The sequence below is a fragment of the Schistocerca cancellata genome, unplaced genomic scaffold (genome assembly GCF_023864275.1).
Source record: "Schistocerca cancellata isolate TAMUIC-IGC-003103 unplaced genomic scaffold, iqSchCanc2.1 HiC_scaffold_670, whole genome shotgun sequence".
NCBI lineage: Eukaryota > Metazoa > Arthropoda > Insecta > Orthoptera > Acrididae > Schistocerca > Schistocerca cancellata.
Genome location: NW_026046681.1, coordinates 16,373 through 33,739, shown reverse-complemented (window position 1 = coordinate 33,739; position 17,367 = coordinate 16,373). Strand labels below are relative to the sequence as shown.

General features: G+C 54.4%; 20 non-coding genes across 20 annotated transcripts; all 20 read right to left on the bottom strand.

Annotated features, from left to right (window-relative positions):
• Positions 1 to 319: 319 nt before the first annotated feature.
• Trnal-uag (transfer RNA leucine (anticodon UAG)) lies at positions 320 to 401 on the bottom strand. Its single transcript has one exon. It is a non-coding gene; the product is annotated as a tRNA-Leu (tRNA).
• Positions 402 to 840: 439 nt separating this feature from the next.
• Trnah-gug (transfer RNA histidin (anticodon GUG)) lies at positions 841 to 912 on the bottom strand. Its single transcript has one exon. It is a non-coding gene; the product is annotated as a tRNA-His (tRNA).
• Positions 913 to 1,286: 374 nt separating this feature from the next.
• On the bottom strand, positions 1,287 to 1,358 carry Trnae-cuc (transfer RNA glutamic acid (anticodon CUC)). Its single transcript has one exon. It is a non-coding gene; the product is annotated as a tRNA-Glu (tRNA).
• Positions 1,359 to 1,802: 444 nt separating this feature from the next.
• Trnal-uag (transfer RNA leucine (anticodon UAG)) lies at positions 1,803 to 1,884 on the bottom strand. Its single transcript has one exon. It is a non-coding gene; the product is annotated as a tRNA-Leu (tRNA).
• Positions 1,885 to 2,323: 439 nt separating this feature from the next.
• Trnah-gug (transfer RNA histidin (anticodon GUG)) lies at positions 2,324 to 2,395 on the bottom strand. The gene has a single exon. It is a non-coding gene; the product is annotated as a tRNA-His (tRNA).
• A 364-nt stretch (positions 2,396 to 2,759) lies between these two features.
• On the bottom strand, positions 2,760 to 2,831 carry Trnae-cuc (transfer RNA glutamic acid (anticodon CUC)). The gene has a single exon. It is a non-coding gene; the product is annotated as a tRNA-Glu (tRNA).
• Positions 2,832 to 3,275: 444 nt separating this feature from the next.
• Trnal-uag (transfer RNA leucine (anticodon UAG)) lies at positions 3,276 to 3,357 on the bottom strand. The gene has a single exon. It is a non-coding gene; the product is annotated as a tRNA-Leu (tRNA).
• Positions 3,358 to 3,796: 439 nt separating this feature from the next.
• On the bottom strand, positions 3,797 to 3,868 carry Trnah-gug (transfer RNA histidin (anticodon GUG)). The gene has a single exon. It is a non-coding gene; the product is annotated as a tRNA-His (tRNA).
• Positions 3,869 to 4,232: 364 nt separating this feature from the next.
• On the bottom strand, positions 4,233 to 4,304 carry Trnae-cuc (transfer RNA glutamic acid (anticodon CUC)). The gene has a single exon. It is a non-coding gene; the product is annotated as a tRNA-Glu (tRNA).
• A 444-nt stretch (positions 4,305 to 4,748) lies between these two features.
• Trnal-uag (transfer RNA leucine (anticodon UAG)) lies at positions 4,749 to 4,830 on the bottom strand. Its single transcript has one exon. It is a non-coding gene; the product is annotated as a tRNA-Leu (tRNA).
• A 439-nt stretch (positions 4,831 to 5,269) lies between these two features.
• On the bottom strand, positions 5,270 to 5,341 carry Trnah-gug (transfer RNA histidin (anticodon GUG)). Its single transcript has one exon. It is a non-coding gene; the product is annotated as a tRNA-His (tRNA).
• A 364-nt stretch (positions 5,342 to 5,705) lies between these two features.
• Trnae-cuc (transfer RNA glutamic acid (anticodon CUC)) lies at positions 5,706 to 5,777 on the bottom strand. Its single transcript has one exon. It is a non-coding gene; the product is annotated as a tRNA-Glu (tRNA).
• Positions 5,778 to 6,221: 444 nt separating this feature from the next.
• Positions 6,222 to 6,303, bottom strand: Trnal-uag (transfer RNA leucine (anticodon UAG)). Its single transcript has one exon. It is a non-coding gene; the product is annotated as a tRNA-Leu (tRNA).
• Positions 6,304 to 6,742: 439 nt separating this feature from the next.
• Trnah-gug (transfer RNA histidin (anticodon GUG)) lies at positions 6,743 to 6,814 on the bottom strand. Its single transcript has one exon. It is a non-coding gene; the product is annotated as a tRNA-His (tRNA).
• Positions 6,815 to 13,292: 6,478 nt separating this feature from the next.
• On the bottom strand, positions 13,293 to 13,364 carry Trnae-cuc (transfer RNA glutamic acid (anticodon CUC)). The gene has a single exon. It is a non-coding gene; the product is annotated as a tRNA-Glu (tRNA).
• A 444-nt stretch (positions 13,365 to 13,808) lies between these two features.
• Trnal-uag (transfer RNA leucine (anticodon UAG)) lies at positions 13,809 to 13,890 on the bottom strand. The gene has a single exon. It is a non-coding gene; the product is annotated as a tRNA-Leu (tRNA).
• Positions 13,891 to 14,329: 439 nt separating this feature from the next.
• Trnah-gug (transfer RNA histidin (anticodon GUG)) lies at positions 14,330 to 14,401 on the bottom strand. Its single transcript has one exon. It is a non-coding gene; the product is annotated as a tRNA-His (tRNA).
• Positions 14,402 to 14,775: 374 nt separating this feature from the next.
• On the bottom strand, positions 14,776 to 14,847 carry Trnae-cuc (transfer RNA glutamic acid (anticodon CUC)). Its single transcript has one exon. It is a non-coding gene; the product is annotated as a tRNA-Glu (tRNA).
• A 444-nt stretch (positions 14,848 to 15,291) lies between these two features.
• Positions 15,292 to 15,373, bottom strand: Trnal-uag (transfer RNA leucine (anticodon UAG)). Its single transcript has one exon. It is a non-coding gene; the product is annotated as a tRNA-Leu (tRNA).
• A 439-nt stretch (positions 15,374 to 15,812) lies between these two features.
• On the bottom strand, positions 15,813 to 15,884 carry Trnah-gug (transfer RNA histidin (anticodon GUG)). The gene has a single exon. It is a non-coding gene; the product is annotated as a tRNA-His (tRNA).
• Between the last annotated feature and the right edge of the window lie 1,483 nt (positions 15,885 to 17,367).

The following is a 17,367-nucleotide window of genomic DNA, read 5'->3' as shown; positions in this document are numbered from 1 at the left end:
GCCAGCAGTGATGAGAGCAAAAGGCGCCTACAAATCCTGCCGTTGCACCACGTACTGTTCTACGACACTTCACGAAGCAGACGCTCACGCCTTGTTGTGCTGTTTCCTTTGCGGGCAATGAGTGCATGTGACTTCGATGCAGGAAACATTACACGTTTGGCAGCAGTGGGATTCGAACCCACGCCTCCGAAGAGACTTGTGCCTGAAACCAGCGCCTGAGACCGCTCGGCCACGCTACCTACGCAACACGCGCGTCACATGAGCTGCGTCCTACTCCACGAGAACACACAGCAACGGCACAAAAATGAGACGCCAAAATTGGCAACGGTGGGATTCGAACCCACGCCTCAGAAAAGACTGGTGCCTAAAACCAGCGCCTTAGACCGCTCGGCCACGTTACCCTTGCAAGAGCGGCGGCAAAACGTTCCCTTTGTACTACAAAGATCACTTCGAAATGGAAGTATCTTGGCAATCGCCGTGCCATGTATTTTCACTGCTCTCCCACTGGAAGCGTCTCTTTAGGCCACCCACAACAAGAAAATGCCGTGCCCGCCATATGGTAGCGACGCCACTTGTCTGTAGCTGTCGTAGTTAAGGAGACAGCATCAAGAGACGTTTTCGTGCCGTGACCAGGTTTCGAACCTGGGCTTTCCGTAACCACTAAAGTATCGTAGCTGTACCTGTCAGGCGGAGCTAGAATGCTCCATGTAACAAACATATGTGAGCTCAAGTACAAACTGCGGCCTGCGGAACACGAGTGAAAAACCAAGAAAGCACTGTGATTTCGAGTACTCGTGCACTATCGTCAATGCAACGGCAGCAAGGAAAAACTTTCAAAATTGCCGTGACCAGGATTCGAACCTGGGTTATTGCGGCCACAACGCAATGTCCTAACCACTAGACGATCACGGCCACGGAGGCGCCCCCGAAAGCAGCTGGCTGGAATGCAAGTGTCGATACACAGCAAAGCCTAGGCCAAGGTGTACGCCACAGCAGTGGCAGACACGGTCTCCATCACATGCATACGAGCAGATGAACGTGCCTGCGCTGTCGGGACACTAACTACAGTGGTTAGCTGCATTCACCTCCGTGGCAATGTCTTGCAGTCCTCCAAGCCTCTTGACTACAGACATGTGACTCGATAACAAGTGGACAGACACAGCATCTCTCTCGCCGTCGGGTGTTGCCACGAATCATACTTAACGTGGCTTTCTGCACGCGTCAGCGTAGCGTCAGTCGAGCAAAGTCGAGACAAGTCGCATAAGAGGAGCAACAAAAACGCGCATTTCCGGTACCGGGAATCGAACCCGGGCCTCCTGGGTGAGAGCCAGGTATCCTAGCCACTAGACTACACCGGATTACAACGCCAGTGCTCCTCCAGCGAACGCAGCAACCACCCACGATTAACTGACGACAACTGTAAAAAATCCACTCTCGCACGCTGTAGAGCGGCATGCTCTGGACGCATATCGTGGAGACGAACGCCAGCAGTGATGAGAGCAAAAGGCGCCTACAAATCCTGCCGTTGCACCACGTACTGTTCTACGACACTTCACGAAGCAGACGCTCACGCCTTGTTGTGCTGTTTCCTTTGCGGGCAATGAGTGCATGTGACTTCGATGCAGGAAACATTACACGTTTGGCAGCAGTGGGATTCGAACCCACGCCTCCGAAGAGACTTGTGCCTGAAACCAGCGCCTGAGACCGCTCGGCCACGCTACCTACGCAACACGCGCGTCACATGAGCTGCGACCTACTCCACGAGAACACACAGCAACGGCACAAAAATGAGACGCCAAAATTGGCAACGGTGGGATTCGAACCCACGCCTCAGAAAAGACTGGTGCCTAAAACCAGCGCCTTAGACCGCTCGGCCACGTTACCCTTGCAAGAGCGGCGGCAAAACGTTTCCTTTGTACTACAAAGATCACTTCGAAATGGAAGTATCTTGGCAATCGCCGTGCCATGTATTTTCACTGCTCTCCCACTGGAAGCGTCTCTTTAGGCCACCCACAACAAGAAAATGCCGTGCCCGCCATATGGTAGCGACGCCACTTGTCTGTAGCTGTCGTAGTTAAGGAGACAGCATCAAGAGACGTTTTCGTGCCGTGACCAGGTTTCGAACCTGGGCTTTCCGTAACCACTAAAGTATCGTAGCTGTACCTGTCAGGCGGAGCTAGAATGCTCCATGTAACAAACATATGTGAGCTCAAGTACAAACTGCGGCCTGCGGAACACGAGTGAAAAACCAAGAAAGCACTGTGATTTCGAGTACTCGTGCACTATCGTCAATGCAACGGCAGCAAGGAAAAACTTTCAAAATTGCCGTGACCAGGATTCGAACCTGGGTTATTGCGGCCACAACGCAATGTCCTAACCACTAGACGATCACGGCCACGGAGGCGCCCCCGAAAGCAGCTGGCTGGAATGCAAGTGTCGATACACAGCAAAGCCTAGGCCAAGGTGTACGCCACAGCAGTGGCAGACACGGTCTCCATCACATGCATACGAGCAGATGAACGTGCCTGCGCTGTCGGGACACTAACTACAGTGGTTAGCTGCATTCACCTCCGTGGCAATGTCTTGCAGTCCTCCAAGCCTCTTGACTACAGACATGTGACTCGATAACAAGTGGACAGACACAGCATCTCTCTCGCCGTCGGGTGTTGCCACGAATCATACTTAACGTGGCTTTCTGCACGCGTCAGCGTAGCGTCAGTCGAGACAAGTCGCATAAGAGGAGCAACAAAAACGCGCATTTCCGGTACCGGGAATCGAACCCGGGCCTCCTGGGTGAGAGCCAGGTATCCTAGCCACTAGACTACACCGGATTACAACGCCAGTGCTCCTCCAGCGAACGCAGCAACCACCCACGATTAACTGACGACAACTGTAAAAAATCCACTCTCGCACGCTGTAGAGCGGCATGCTCTGGACGCATATCGTGGAGACGAACGCCAGCAGTGATGAGAGCAAAAGGCGCCTACAAATCCTGCCGTTGCACCACGTACTGTTCTACGACACTTCACGAAGCAGACGCTCACGCCTTGTTGTGCTGTTTCCTTTGCGGGCAATGAGTGCATGTGACTTCGATGCAGGAAACATTACACGTTTGGCAGCAGTGGGATTCGAACCCACGCCTCCGAAGAGACTTGTGCCTGAAACCAGCGCCTGAGACCGCTCGGCCACGCTACCTACGCAACACGCGCGTCACATGAGCTGCGACCTACTCCACGAGAACACACAGCAACGGCACAAAAATGAGACGCCAAAATTGGCAACGGTGGGATTCGAACCCACGCCTCAGAAAAGACTGGTGCCTAAAACCAGCGCCTTAGACCGCTCGGCCACGTTACCCTTGCAAGAGCGGCGGCAAAACGTTCCCTTTGTACTACAAAGATCACTTCGAAATGGAAGTATCTTGGCAATCGCCGTGCCATGTATTTTCACTGCTCTCCCACTGGAAGCGTCTCTTTAGGCCACCCACAACAAGAAAATGCCGTGCCCGCCATATGGTAGCGACGCCACTTGTCTGTAGCTGTCGTAGTTAAGGAGACAGCATCAAGAGACGTTTTCGTGCCGTGACCAGGTTTCGAACCTGGGCTTTCCGTAACCACTAAAGTATCGTAGCTGTACCTGTCAGGCGGAGCTAGAATGCTCCATGTAACAAACATATGTGAGCTCAAGTACAAACTGCGGCCTGCGGAACACGAGTGAAAAACCAAGAAAGCACTGTGATTTCGAGTACTCGTGCACTATCGTCAATGCAACGGCAGCAAGGAAAAACTTTCAAAATTGCCGTGACCAGGATTCGAACCTGGGTTATTGCGGCCACAACGCAATGTCCTAACCACTAGACGATCACGGCCACGGAGGCGCCCCCGAAAGCAGCTGGCTGGAATGCAAGTGTCGATACACAGCAAAGCCTAGGCCAAGGTGTACGCCACAGCAGTGGCAGACACGGTCTCCATCACATGCATACGAGCAGATGAACGTGCCTGCGCTGTCGGGACACTAACTACAGTGGTTAGCTGCATTCACCTCCGTGGCAATGTCTTGCAGTCCTCCAAGCCTCTTGACTACAGACATGTGACTCGATAACAAGTGGACAGACGCAGCATCTCTCTCGCCGTCGGGTGTTGCCACGAATCATACTTAACGTGGCTTTCTGCACGCGTCAGCGTAGCGTCAGTCGAGACAAGTCGCATAAGAGGAGCAACAAAAACGCGCATTTCCGGTACCGGGAATCGAACCCGGGCCTCCTGGGTGAGAGCCAGGCATCCTAGCCACTAGACTACACCGGATTACAACGCCAGTGCTCCTCCAGCGAACGCACCAACCACCCACGATTAACTGACGACAACTGTAAAAAATCCACTCTCGCACGCTATAGAGCGGCATGCTCTGGACGCATATCGTGGAGACGAACGCCAGCAGTGATGAGAGCAAAAGGCGCCTACAAATCCTGCCGTTGCACCACGTACTGTTCTACGACAATTCACGAAGCAGACGCTCACGCCTTGTTGTGCTGTTTCCTTTGCGGGCAATGAGTGCATGTGACTTCGATGCAGGAAACATTACACGTTTGGCAGCAGTGGGATTCGAACCCACGCCTCCGAAGAGACTTGTGCCTGAAACCAGCGCCTGAGACCGCTCGGCCACGCTACCTACGCAACACGCGCGTCACGTGAGCTGCGTCCTACTCCACGAGAACACACAGCAACGGCACAAAAATGAGACGCCAAAATTGGCAACGGTGGGATTCGAACCCACGCCTCAGAAGAGACTGGTGCCTAAAACCAGCGCCTTAGACCGCTCGGCCACGTTACCCTTGCAAGAGCGGCGGCAAAACGTTCCCTTTGTACTACAAAGATCACTTCGAAATGGAAGTATCTTGGCAATCGCCGTGCCATGTATTTTCACTGCTCTCCCACTGGAAGCGTCTCTTTAGGCCACCCACAACAAGAAAATGCCGTGCCCGCCATATGGTAGCGACGCCACTTGTCTGTAGCTGTCGTAGTTAAGGAGACAGCATCAAGAGACGTTTTCGTGCCGTGACCAGGTTTCGAACCTGGGCTTTCCGTAACCACTAAAGTATCGTAGCTGTACCTGTCAGGCGGAGCTAGAATGCTCCATGTAACAAACATATGTGAGCTCAAGTACAAACTGCGGCCTGCGGAACACGAGTGAAAAACCAAGAAAGCACTGTGATTTCGAGTACTCGTGCACTATCGTCAATGCAACGGCAGCAAGGAAAAACTTTCAAAATTGCCGTGACCAGGATTCGAACCTGGGTTATTGCGGCCACAACGCAATGTCCTAACCACTAGACGATCACGGCCACGGAGGCGCCCCCGAAAGCAGCTGGCTGGAATGCAAGTGTCGATACACAGCAAAGCCTAGGCCAAGGTGTACGCCACAGCAGTGGCAGACACGGTCTCCATCACATGCATACGAGCAGATGAACGTGCCTGCGCTGTCGGGACACTAACTACAGTGGTTAGCTGCATTCACCTCCGTGGCAATGTCTTGCAGTCCTCCAAGCCTCTTGACTACAGACATGTGACTCGATAACAAGTGGACAGACGCAGCATCTCTCTCGCCGTCGGGTGTTGCCACGAATCATACTTAACGTGGCTTTCTGCACGCGTCAGCGTAGCGTCAGTCGAGACAAGTCGCATAAGAGGAGCAACAAAAACGCGCATTTCCGGTACCGGGAATCGAACCCGGGCCTCCTGGGTGAGAGCCAGGCATCCTAGCCACTAGACTACACCGGATTACAACGCCAGTGCTCCTCCAGCGAACGCACCAACCACCCACGATTAACTGACGACAACTGTAAAAAATCCACTCTCGCACGCTATAGAGCGGCATGCTCTGGACGCATATCGTGGAGACGAACGCCAGCAGTGATGAGAGCAAAAGGCGCCTACAAATCCTGCCGTTGCACCACGTACTGTTCTACGACAATTCACGAAGCAGACGCTCACGCCTTGTTGTGCTGTTTCCTTTGCGGGCAATGAGTGCATGTGACTTCGATGCAGGAAACATTACACGTTTGGCAGCAGTGGGATTCGAACCCACGCCTCCGAAGAGACTTGTGCCTGAAACCAGCGCCTGAGACCGCTCGGCCACGCTACCTACGCAACACGCGCGTCACGTGAGCTGCGTCCTACTCCACGAGAACACACAGCAACGGCACAAAAATGAGACGCCAAAATTGGCAACGGTGGGATTCGAACCCACGCCTCAGAAGAGACTGGTGCCTAAAACCAGCGCCTTAGACCGCTCGGCCACGTTACCCTTGCAAGAGCGGCGGCAAAACGTTCCCTTTGTACTACAAAGATCACTTCGAAATGGAAGTATCTTGGCAATCGCCGTGCCATGTATTTTCACTGCTCTCCCACTGGAAGCGTCTCTTTAGGCCACCCACAACAAGAAAATGCCGTGCCCGCCATATGGTAGCGACGCCACTTGTCTGTAGCTGTCGTAGTTAAGGAGACAGCATCAAGAGACGTTTTCGTGCCGTGACCAGGTTTCGAACCTGGGCTTTCCGTAACCACTAAAGTATCGTAGCTGTACCTGTCAGGCAGAGCTAGAATGCTCCATGTAACAAACATATGTGAGCTCAAGTACAAACTGCGGCCTGCGGAACACGAGTGAAAAACCAAGAAAGCACTGTGATTTCGAGTACTCGTGCACTATCGTCAATGCAACGGCAGCAAGGAAAAACTTTCAAAATTGCCGTGACCAGGATTCGAACCTGGGTTATTGCGGCCACAACGCAATGTCCTAACCACTAGACGATCACGGCCACGGAGGCGCCCCCGAAAGCAGCTGGCTGGAATGCAAGTGTCGATACACAGCAAAGCCTAGGCCAAGGTGTACGCCACAGCAGTGGCAGACACGGTCTCCATCACATGCATACGAGCAGATGAACGTGCCTGCGCTGTCGGGACACTAACTACAGTGGTTAGCTGCATTCACCTCCGTGGCAATGTCTTGCAGTCCTCCAAGCCTCTTGACTACAGACATGTGACTCGATAACAAGTGGACAGACACAGCATCTCTCTCGCCGTCGGGTGTTGCCACGAATCATGGTTGGTTGGTTTGGGGGATTAAAGGGACCAGACTGCTATGGTCATCGGTCCCTTTTTCCAAAGACAAAGAACACCCACAGAGAATAAAAACGAGGAACAAAAGAGATCACAGACGATACAGGACAAGAGAAACTGAGACAAAGACAAGACAAAACGAACTAAAAGCACACAGAGTGTGACGGTGGTTGGCCGACCAGAGAAATAAAAAAGGAAAAGCCAACCACTAGAAACACATTAAAAAATCAGTTTAAAACCGGAGGCCAAAGGCCAGAATCAACACAAAACAATAAGATAAAAATAGAAACACTCAGAGTAAAGAATAAAAACCCCCTGCCCGAATAAAACGTAAAACTAAGTCAGCCATAGCCGGGTCATCTGTTAAAAGGGCAGGGAGCGAGTCAGGCAGTGCGAGCGACTGCCTGAGCGCAGCTAAAAACGGACACTCCAATAAAACATGAACCACGGATAAAACGGAGCCGCAGCGACATAGAGGCGCATCCTCACGGCGCAATAAGTGGCCGTGGGTAAGCCGAGTGTGCCCAATGCGCAGCCGGCAGAGGACAACAGACTCCTTGCGAGAAACCCGCAAGGAGGAGCGCCACACACCGGTAGCCCCCTTGATGACCCGAAGTTTGTTGCGTGAAGGCAGGGCGCGCCATTCAGTGTCCCAAAGGTCCAGAATTTTGCGGCGTAGGAACGCCCGCAAATCGGTCTCCGGGAGGCCAACGTCCAGAGGTGGTGCACTAGTCGCCTCTTTCGCCAGCCGGTCAACATTCTCGTTGCCGGGGATCCCAACATGGCCTGGGGTCCACACGAAGACCGCAGAGCGGCCGCAACGCGCAAGAGTATGCAGGGACTCATGGATAGCCATCACCAGACGGGAACGAGGAAAACACTGGTCGAGTGCTCGTAAACTGCTCAGGGAATCGCTACAGATAACGAACGACTCACCTGAGCAGGAGCGGATATACTCTAGGGCTCGAAAGATGGCGACCAGCTCAGCAGTGTAAACGCTGCAGCCAGCCGGCAAAGAACGTTGTTCGGAATGGTTCCCTAGAGTGAGCGCATACCCGACTCGACCAGCAACCATCGAGCCGTCGGTGTAAACAATGCCAGAGCCCTGATACGTGGCCAGGATGGAATAAAAGCGGCGGCGGAAGGCCTCTGGAGGGACTGAGTCCTTCGAGCCCTGTGCCAAGTCGAGCCGAAGGCAAGGGCGAGGAACGCACCACGGGGGTGTACGCAGAAGTGCCCGGAAAGGAGGTGGAACAGGGACAAGCCCAAGCCCGGAGAGAAGCTCCTTGACGCGAATGGCGATCGGACAACCCGACCGGGGCCGACGTTCCGGCAGACGGACGACTGACTGCGGGAACAGGAGACGATAGTTAGGATGCCCGGGCGAGCTTAGAACATGGGCAGCATAAGCGGCCAGCAAACGTTGGCGCCGGAACCGCAGTGGAGGGACACCTGCCTCCACGAGTAAGCTGTCCACAGGGCTGGTGCGGAAAGCACCAGTGGCAAGGCGTATCCCGCTGTGGAGGATTGGGTCCAGCACCCGCAACGCAGACGGGGATGCTGAGCCATATGCCAGGCACCCATAATCCAGACGGGACTGGATTAACGCCTGGTAGAGCCGTAACAGGGTAGAGCGGTCGGCTCCCCAGCGGGTGTGGCTCAAGCATCTCAGAGCGTTTAGATGCCGCCAACACGTCTGTTTAAGCTGCTGGATATGAGGCAGCCACGTCAACCGGGCATCAAAAACCACCCCCAAAAACCTGTGGGTCTCCACCACAGCAAGGAGTTCGTCGGCAAGATAAAGCCGCGGCTCAGGATGGACTGTTCGGCGCCGGCAGAAATGTATAACGCGGGTCTTGGCTGCCGAAAACTGAAACCCATGCGCTACAGCCCAAGACTGCGCCTTACGGATAGCGCCCTGTAGCTGACGTTCAACAGCGGCAATGCCAGTAGAGCTGTAATAAAGGCAGAAGTCGTCAGCATACAGGGAAGCGGAGACAGAATTTCCCACGGCCGCAGCAAGCCCGTTAATGGCTATTAAAAACAGACAGACACTTAAAACAGAACCCTGTGGCACACCGTTCTCCTGGACGTGGGAGGAACTATACGAGGCCGCGACTTGCACGCGGAAGGTACGACACGACAGAAAATTGCGGATAAAAATCGGCAGAGGACCCCGAAGACCCCATCCATGGAGCGTAGAAAGAATGTGATGACGCCACGTCGTATCGTACGCCTTCCGCATGTCGAAAAAGACAGCGACCAGGTGCTGACGGCGGGAAAAGGCAGTACGGATGGCCGACTCCAGGCTCACCAGATTGTCGGCGGCGGAGCGGCCTTTACGGAACCCACCCTGAGATGGAGCCAGAAGGCCTCGAGACTCCAGTACCCAATGCAAGCGCCGGCTCACCATCCGTTCAAGCAACTTGCAAAGAACGTTGGTGAGGCTAATGGGACGGTAGCTGTCCACCTCCAGAGGGTGCTTTCCAGGTTTCAAAACGGGGATGACAATGCCTTCCCGCCATTGCGACGGAAACTCCCCCTCGACCCAAAGACGGTTGTAAAGATCGAGAAGGCGCCGCTGGCAGGCCACTGAAAGGTGTTTCAGCATCTGACAGTGGATGCCATCTGGCCCAGGAGCGGTATCAGGGCAAGCAGCGAGGGCACTGCGAAATTCCCACTCACTAAATGGAGCATTGTAAGATTCCGGGTGGTTGGTGCGAAACGAAAGGCTCCGACGTTCCATCCGCTCTTTAATGGAGCGGAAGGCCTGGGGGTAATTCGCAGAAGCGGAACTCATAGCAAAATGCTCTGCTAAGCGATCGGCAATGACGTCGGAGTCAGTACAAACTGCTCCATTCAGTGAGAGCGCAGGGACGCTGGCAGGTGGCCGATAGCCGTAGACGCGTCGAATCTTGGCCCAGACCTGCGAAGGAGTGACATGGAGGCCAATGGTGGACACATACCGCTCCCAGCACTCCTTCTTGCCGTGGCGGATAAGGAGGCGGGCCCGCGCACGCAGCCGTTTGAAGGCGATAAGGTGGTCGAGGGAGGGGTGTCGCTTGTGACGCTGGAGCGCCCGCCGGCGATCTTTAATCGCTTCAGCGATCTCAGGCGACCACCAAGGCACAGCCTTCCGCCGAGGGGACCCACAGGAATGGGGAATGGCAGATTCGGCGGCAGTAACGATGCCGGTGGTGACCGATTGAACCACCGCATCAATGTCATCGGTAGAGAGAGGCTCAAAAGCGGCAGTGGAGGAGAACAAGTCCCAGTCAGCCTTATTCATAGCCCATCTGCTAGGGTGCCCAGAAGAGGGGCGCTGTGGTAGTGACAAAAAGATCGGAAAATGGTCACTACCACACAGGTCGTCATGCACACTCCATTGGACAGACGGTAAGAGGCTATGGCTACAGATTGAAAGGTCAATGGCGGAGTAGGTGCCATGCGCCACACTGAAGTGTGTGAAGGCACCATCATTTAACAGCGAGAGATCGAGCTGCGACAATAAATGCTCAATGATGGCGCCTCGACCTGTTGCCACTGACCCACCCCACAGAGGGTTATGAGCGTTGAAGTCGCCCAATAGCAAGAAAGGTGGCGGCAATTGGGCGACCAGTGCAGCCAGGACATGCTGCGAGACATCACCATCCGGTGGAATGTAAAGACTGCAGACGGTAACAGCCTGTGGCGTCCACACACGTACAGCGACAGCCTCTAAAGGCGTCTGGAGAGGGACAGACTCGCTGTGCAGAGTGTGAAGGATATAAATGCAGACGCCACCAGACACCCTTTCATAAGCTGCTCGGTTCTTGTAATAACCCCGATAGCCACGGAGGGCGGGGGTTCGCATCGCCGGAAACCAAGTTTCCTGCAGAGCAATGCAGAAGAAAGGGCGAAGGCTGAGAAGTTGGCGGAGCTCAGCTAGATGGTGGAAGAAACCGCTGCAGTTCCACTGGAGGATGGTATTAGCCATGGATGGGAAAGGCGTGAAGGGACTGGGGAGGCAGATTACGCCTCCGGGGCCCCTGCTGCTACTGAGTGACCACCGGGACAACAGCTATCTACTGCATCCGAGGGACTGGCGAGATCCATGTCCTCAGCGGACGCCAGGATCTCCACCTCATCCTCGGACGCAGAGGGAGAAGGTTGCGGTGGGACAGGTGCCACCGCAATTTCAGGATGCTTGGGAGCCTTTTTCTTTGACTGCTTTGCGCGCTGAGCCTTAGGTGGTTCTGGCTGGGAGGGCCTCACTGGGTCAGTCTCTGGGACTGAAGACGACCGTGACGCCCTACGACCAGCGACCGGTGATTGTTTGACAACCTTGCGGGTGTCCACTTTGGCACTGGGCAAAGCCTGGGATGGGAGGGCCCCAAGGGACCCCTTCCGAGCGAGAGGAGCCGAAGAAGGCTCACGCTTCTCCGGCTGTGAAGGGGGAACAGATGTCCCCGGTGGTTGGGGTGGTGTTGCTCCTGAAGTAGATGGAGCAGGAGCAACAGGGAGTGAAGTGCCCCCCACAACCAAGGGGGCCGGTGAATGCTGACCGAGCTGAGATCGAACTGGTGTTGCAGCAGCGGCATAACTAGTTGGCATTGGCACAGGATGTAGCCGCTCAAATTTCCGCCTTGCCTCGGTGTAGGACAGGCGGTCCAGGGTCTTATATTCCATTATCTTCCGTTCCTTCTGAAAGATCCTACAGTCCGGCGAGCAGGGGGAATGGTGTTCTCCGCAGTTAACACAGATAGGAGGCGGGGCACATGGAGTATCAGGATGCGAAGGACGTCCACAATCCCGACACGTGATGCTGGAAGTACAGCGAGATGACATGTGCCCGAACTTCCAGCATTTAAAACACCGCATCGGAGGAGGGATATATGGCTTCACATCACAACGGTAAACCATCACCTTAACCTTTTCGGGTAAGACATCACCCTCAAAGGCCAAGATGAAGGCACCGGTGGCTACCTGATTATCCCTCGGACCCCGATGGACGCGCCGGACGAAGTGAACACCTCGTCGTTCGAGGTTGGCGCGTAATTCATCGTCGGACTGCAGAAGAAGATCCCTGTGGAATATTATACCCTGGACCATGTTCAGACTCTTATGCGGCGTGATGTTAACTGAAACATCCCCCAACTTGTCACAATTGAGCAACCTCCGTGACTGGGCAGAGGATGCCGTTTTGATGAGCACAGAACCAGAGCGCATCTTGGACAAGCCATCCACCTCCCCGAACTTGTCCTCTAAATGCTCCACAAAAAACTGGGGCTTGGTTGACATAAACGATTCCCCATCAACTCGCGTACACACAAGGAACCGGGGTGAATAGTCTCCACTGCCTTCTTTTGCCATACGTTCCTCCCATGGAGTGGCCAGGGAGGGAAATGATCGTGGATCGTATTTCCTGCCGTTGAGGTTAGACCTCGATCGCTTAGAGACTGCTGGTGGTGGCCCACCAGCGAGAGATGATGTACCACGCTTCATTGCGGGTCATCCGCCCTGATGCCACCTACTCCGACCAAGGGCCCTCCCCACGGGCGCCACCCAGCCACAGCAAAGGCCACCTGGCAGGATGGCCATTGCCGGGAGTCCCGATGCCCCAGGGAGATGGGCATCTACTCCTTGGCATACGTGGGGAGTGAACGGCGCAGGCATCAGTAGAGCGATCCCTGTGTTGTCAGGGGGCTACAACCAAGAGGGTACATGGCGACCCCACCACAACGGACTGGCTACCGTGCTGGATCTTAGGTGCAAAAATGGCCAAGGTCGTCGTCGCAGGTAAAAGAAACACTGCAGAGTGCAGCGTGGTAATCGCCCATGAGATCGAAAACGAGCGGGACACCATCGCAACGACGAGAAAGACGGCAATAGGTCTAATTGCACGAAGGATACAGTGCACCATGTAAGGTGCCCTTCCCCAATTGGCTCGCTCTTCGGAATAATTTGGATAGATGGAGGTCAAACCCGAGAGGGGACCATCACATAAGGCCGAAACGTTTGAGACTCCTTTTAGTCGCCTCTTACGACAGGCAGGAATACCGCGGGCCTATTCTAATCCCCGGACCCGCAGGGGGGTGCCACGAATCATACTTAACGTGGCTTTCTGCACGCGTCAGCGTAGCGTCAGTCGAGCAAAGTCGAGACAAGTCGCATAAGAGGAGCAACAAAAACGCGCATTTCCGGTACCGGGAATCGAACCCGGGCCTCCTGGGTGAGAGCCAGGTATCCTAGCCACTAGACTACACCGGATTACAACGCCAGTGCTCCTCCAGCGAACGCAGCAACCACCCACGATTAACTGACGACAACTGTAAAAAATCCACTCTCGCACGCTATAGAGCGGCATGCTCTGGACGCATATCGTGGAGACGAACGCCAGCAGTGATGAGAGCAAAAGGCGCCTACAAATCCTGCCGTTGCACCACGTACTGTTCTACGACACTTCACGAAGCAGACGCTCACGCCTTGTTGTGCTGTTTCCTTTGCGGGCAATGAGTGCATGTGACTTCGATGCAGGAAACATTACACGTTTGGCAGCAGTGGGATTCGAACCCACGCCTCCGAAGAGACTTGTGCCTGAAACCAGCGCCTGAGACCGCTCGGCCACGCTACCTACGCAACACGCGCGTCACATGAGCTGCGTCCTACTCCACGAGAACACACAGCAACGGCACAAAAATGAGACGCCAAAATTGGCAACGGTGGGATTCGAACCCACGCCTCAGAAGAGACTGGTGCCTAAAACCAGCGCCTTAGACCGATCGGCCACGTTACCCTTGCAAGAGCGGCGGCAAAACGTTTCCTTTGTACTACAAAGATCACTTCGAAATGGAAGTATCTTGGCAATCGCCGTGCCATGTATTTTCACTGCTCTCCCACTGGAAGCGTCTCTTTAGGCCACCCACAACAAGAAAATGCCGTGCCCGCCATATGGTAGCGACGCCACTTGTCTGTAGCTGTCGTAGTTAAGGAGACAGCATCAAGAGACGTTTTCGTGCCGTGACCAGGTTTCGAACCTGGGCTTTCCGTAACCACTAAAGTATCGTAGCTGTACCTGTCAGGCGGAGCTAGAATGCTCCATGTAACAAACATATGTGAGCTCAAGTACAAACTGCGGCCTGCGGAACACGAGTGAAAAACCAAGAAAGCACTGTGATTTCGAGTACTCGTGCACTATCGTCAATGCAACGGCAGCAAGGAAAAACTTTCAAAATTGCCGTGACCAGGATTCGAACCTGGGTTATTGCGGCCACAACGCAATGTCCTAACCACTAGACGATCACGGCCACGGAGGCGCCCCCGAAAGCAGCTGGCTGGAATGCAAGTGTCGATACACAGCAAAGCCTAGGCCAAGGTGTACGCCACAGCAGTGGCAGACACGGTCTCCATCACATGCATACGAGCAGATGAACGTGCCTGCGCTGTCGGGACACTAACTACAGTGGTTAGCTGCATTCACCTCCGTGGCAATGTCTTGCAGTCCTCCAAGCCTCTTGACTACAGACATGTGACTCGATAACAAGTGGACAGACACAGCATCTCTCTCGCCGTCGGGTGTTGCCACGAATCATACTTAACGTGGCTTTCTGCACGCGTCAGCGTAGCGTCAGTCGAGCAAAGTCGAGACAAGTCGCATAAGAGGAGCAACAAAAACGCGCATTTCCGGTACCGGGAATCGAACCCGGGCCTCCTGGGTGAGAGCCAGGTATCCTAGCCACTAGACTACACCGGATTACAACGCCAGTGCTCCTCCAGCGAACGCAGCAACCACCCACGATTAACTGACGACAACTGTAAAAAATCCACTCTCGCACGCTGTAGAGCGGCATGCTCTGGACGCATATCGTGGAGACGAACGCCAGCAGTGATGAGAGCAAAAGGCGCCTACAAATCCTGCCGTTGCACCACGTACTGTTCTACGACACTTCACGAAGCAGACGCTCACGCCTTGTTGTGCTGTTTCCTTTGCGGGCAATGAGTGCATGTGACTTCGATGCAGGAAACATTACACGTTTGGCAGCAGTGGGATTCGAACCCACGCCTCCGAAGAGACTTGTGCCTGAAACCAGCGCCTGAGACCGCTCGGCCACGCTACCTACGCAACACGCGCGTCACATGAGCTGCGACCTACTCCACGAGAACACACAGCAACGGCACAAAAATGAGACGCCAAAATTGGCAACGGTGGGATTCGAACCCACGCCTCAGAAAAGACTGGTGCCTAAAACCAGCGCCTTAGACCGCTCGGCCACGTTACCCTTGCAAGAGCGGCGGCAAAACGTTCCCTTTGTACTACAAAGATCACTTCGAAATGGAAGTATCTTGGCAATCGCCGTGCCATGTATTTTCACTGCTCTCCCACTGGAAGCGTCTCTTTAGGCCACCCACAACAAGAAAATGCCGTGCCCGCCATATGGTAGCGACGCCACTTGTCTGTAGCTGTCGTAGTTAAGGAGACAGCATCAAGAGACGTTTTCGTGCCGTGACCAGGTTTCGAACCTGGGCTTTCCGTAACCACTAAAGTATCGTAGCTGTACCTGTCAGGCGGAGCTAGAATGCTCCATGTAACAAACATATGTGAGCTCAAGTACAAACTGCGGCCTGCGGAACACGAGTGAAAAACCAAGAAAGCACTGTGATTTCGAGTACTCGTGCACTATCGTCAATGCAACGGCAGCAAGGAAAAACTTTCAAAATTGCCGTGACCAGGATTCGAACCTGGGTTATTGCGGCCACAACGCAATGTCCTAACCACTAGACGATCACGGCCACGGAGGCGCCCCCGAAAGCAGCTGGCTGGTTGGTTGGTTGGTTTGGGGGATTAAAGGGACCAGACTGCTATGGTCATCGGTCCCTTTTTCCAAAGACAAAGAACACCCACAGAGAATAAAAACGAGGAACAAAAGAGATCACAGACGATACAGGACAAGAGAAACTGAGACAAAGACAAGACAAAACGAACTAAAAGCACACAGAGTGTGACGGTGGTTGGCCGACCAGAGAAATAAAAAGGAAAAGCCAACCACTAGAAACACATTAAAAAATCAGTTTAAAACCGGAGGCCAAAGGCCAGAATCAACACAAAACAATAAGATAAAAATAGAAACACTCAGAGTAAAGAATAAAAACCCCCTGCCCGAATAAAACGTAAAACTAAGTCAGCCATAGCCGGGTCATCTGTTAAAAGGGCAGGGAGCGAGTCAGGCAGTGCGAACGACTGCCTGAGCGCAGCTAAAAACGGACACTCCAATAAAACATGAACCACGGATAAAACGGAGCCGCAGCGACATAGAGGCGCATCCTCACGGCGCAATAAATGGCCGTGGGTAAGCCGAGTGTGCCCAATGCGCAGCCGGCAGAGGACAACAGACTCCTGGCGAGAAACCCGCAAGGAGGAGCGCCACACACCGGTAGCCCCCTTGATGGCCCGAAGTTTGTTGCGTGAAGGCAGGGCGCGCCATTCAGTGTCCCAAAGGTCCAGAATTTTGCGGCGTAGGAACGCCCGCAAATCGGTCTCCGGGAGGCCAACGTCCAGAGGTGGTGCACTAGTCGCCTCTTTCGCCAGCCGGTCAACATTCTCGTTGCCGGGGATCCCAACATGGCCTGGGGTCCACACGAAGACCGCAGAGCGGCCGCAACGCGCAAGAGTATGCAGGGACTCATGGATAGCCATCACCAGACGGGAACGAGGAAAACACTGGTCGAGTGCTCGTAAACTGCTCAGGGAATCGCTACAGATAACGAACGACTCACCTGAGCAGGAGCGGATATACTCTAGGGCTCGAAAGATGGCAACCAGCTCAGCAGTGTAAACGCTGCAGCCAGCCGGCAAAGAACGTTGTTCGGAATGGTTCCCTAGAGTGAGCGCATACCCGACTCGACCAGCAACCATCGAGCCGTCGGTGTAAACAATGCCAGAGCCCTGATACGTGGCCAGGATGGAATAAAAGCGGCGGCGGAAGGCCTCTGGAGGGACTGAGTCCTTCGAGCCCTGTGCCAAGTCGAGCCGAAGGCAAGGGCGAGGAACGCACCACGGGGGTGTACGCAGAAGTGCCCGGAAAGGAGGTGGAACAGGGACAAGCCCAAGCCCGGAGAGAAGCTCCTTGACGCGTATGGCGATCGGACAACCCGACCGGGGCCGACGTTCCGGCAGACGGACGACTGACTGCGGGAACAGGAGACGATAGTTAGGATGCCCGGGCGAGCTTAGAACATGGGCAGCATAAGCGGCCAGCAAACGTTGGCGCCGGAA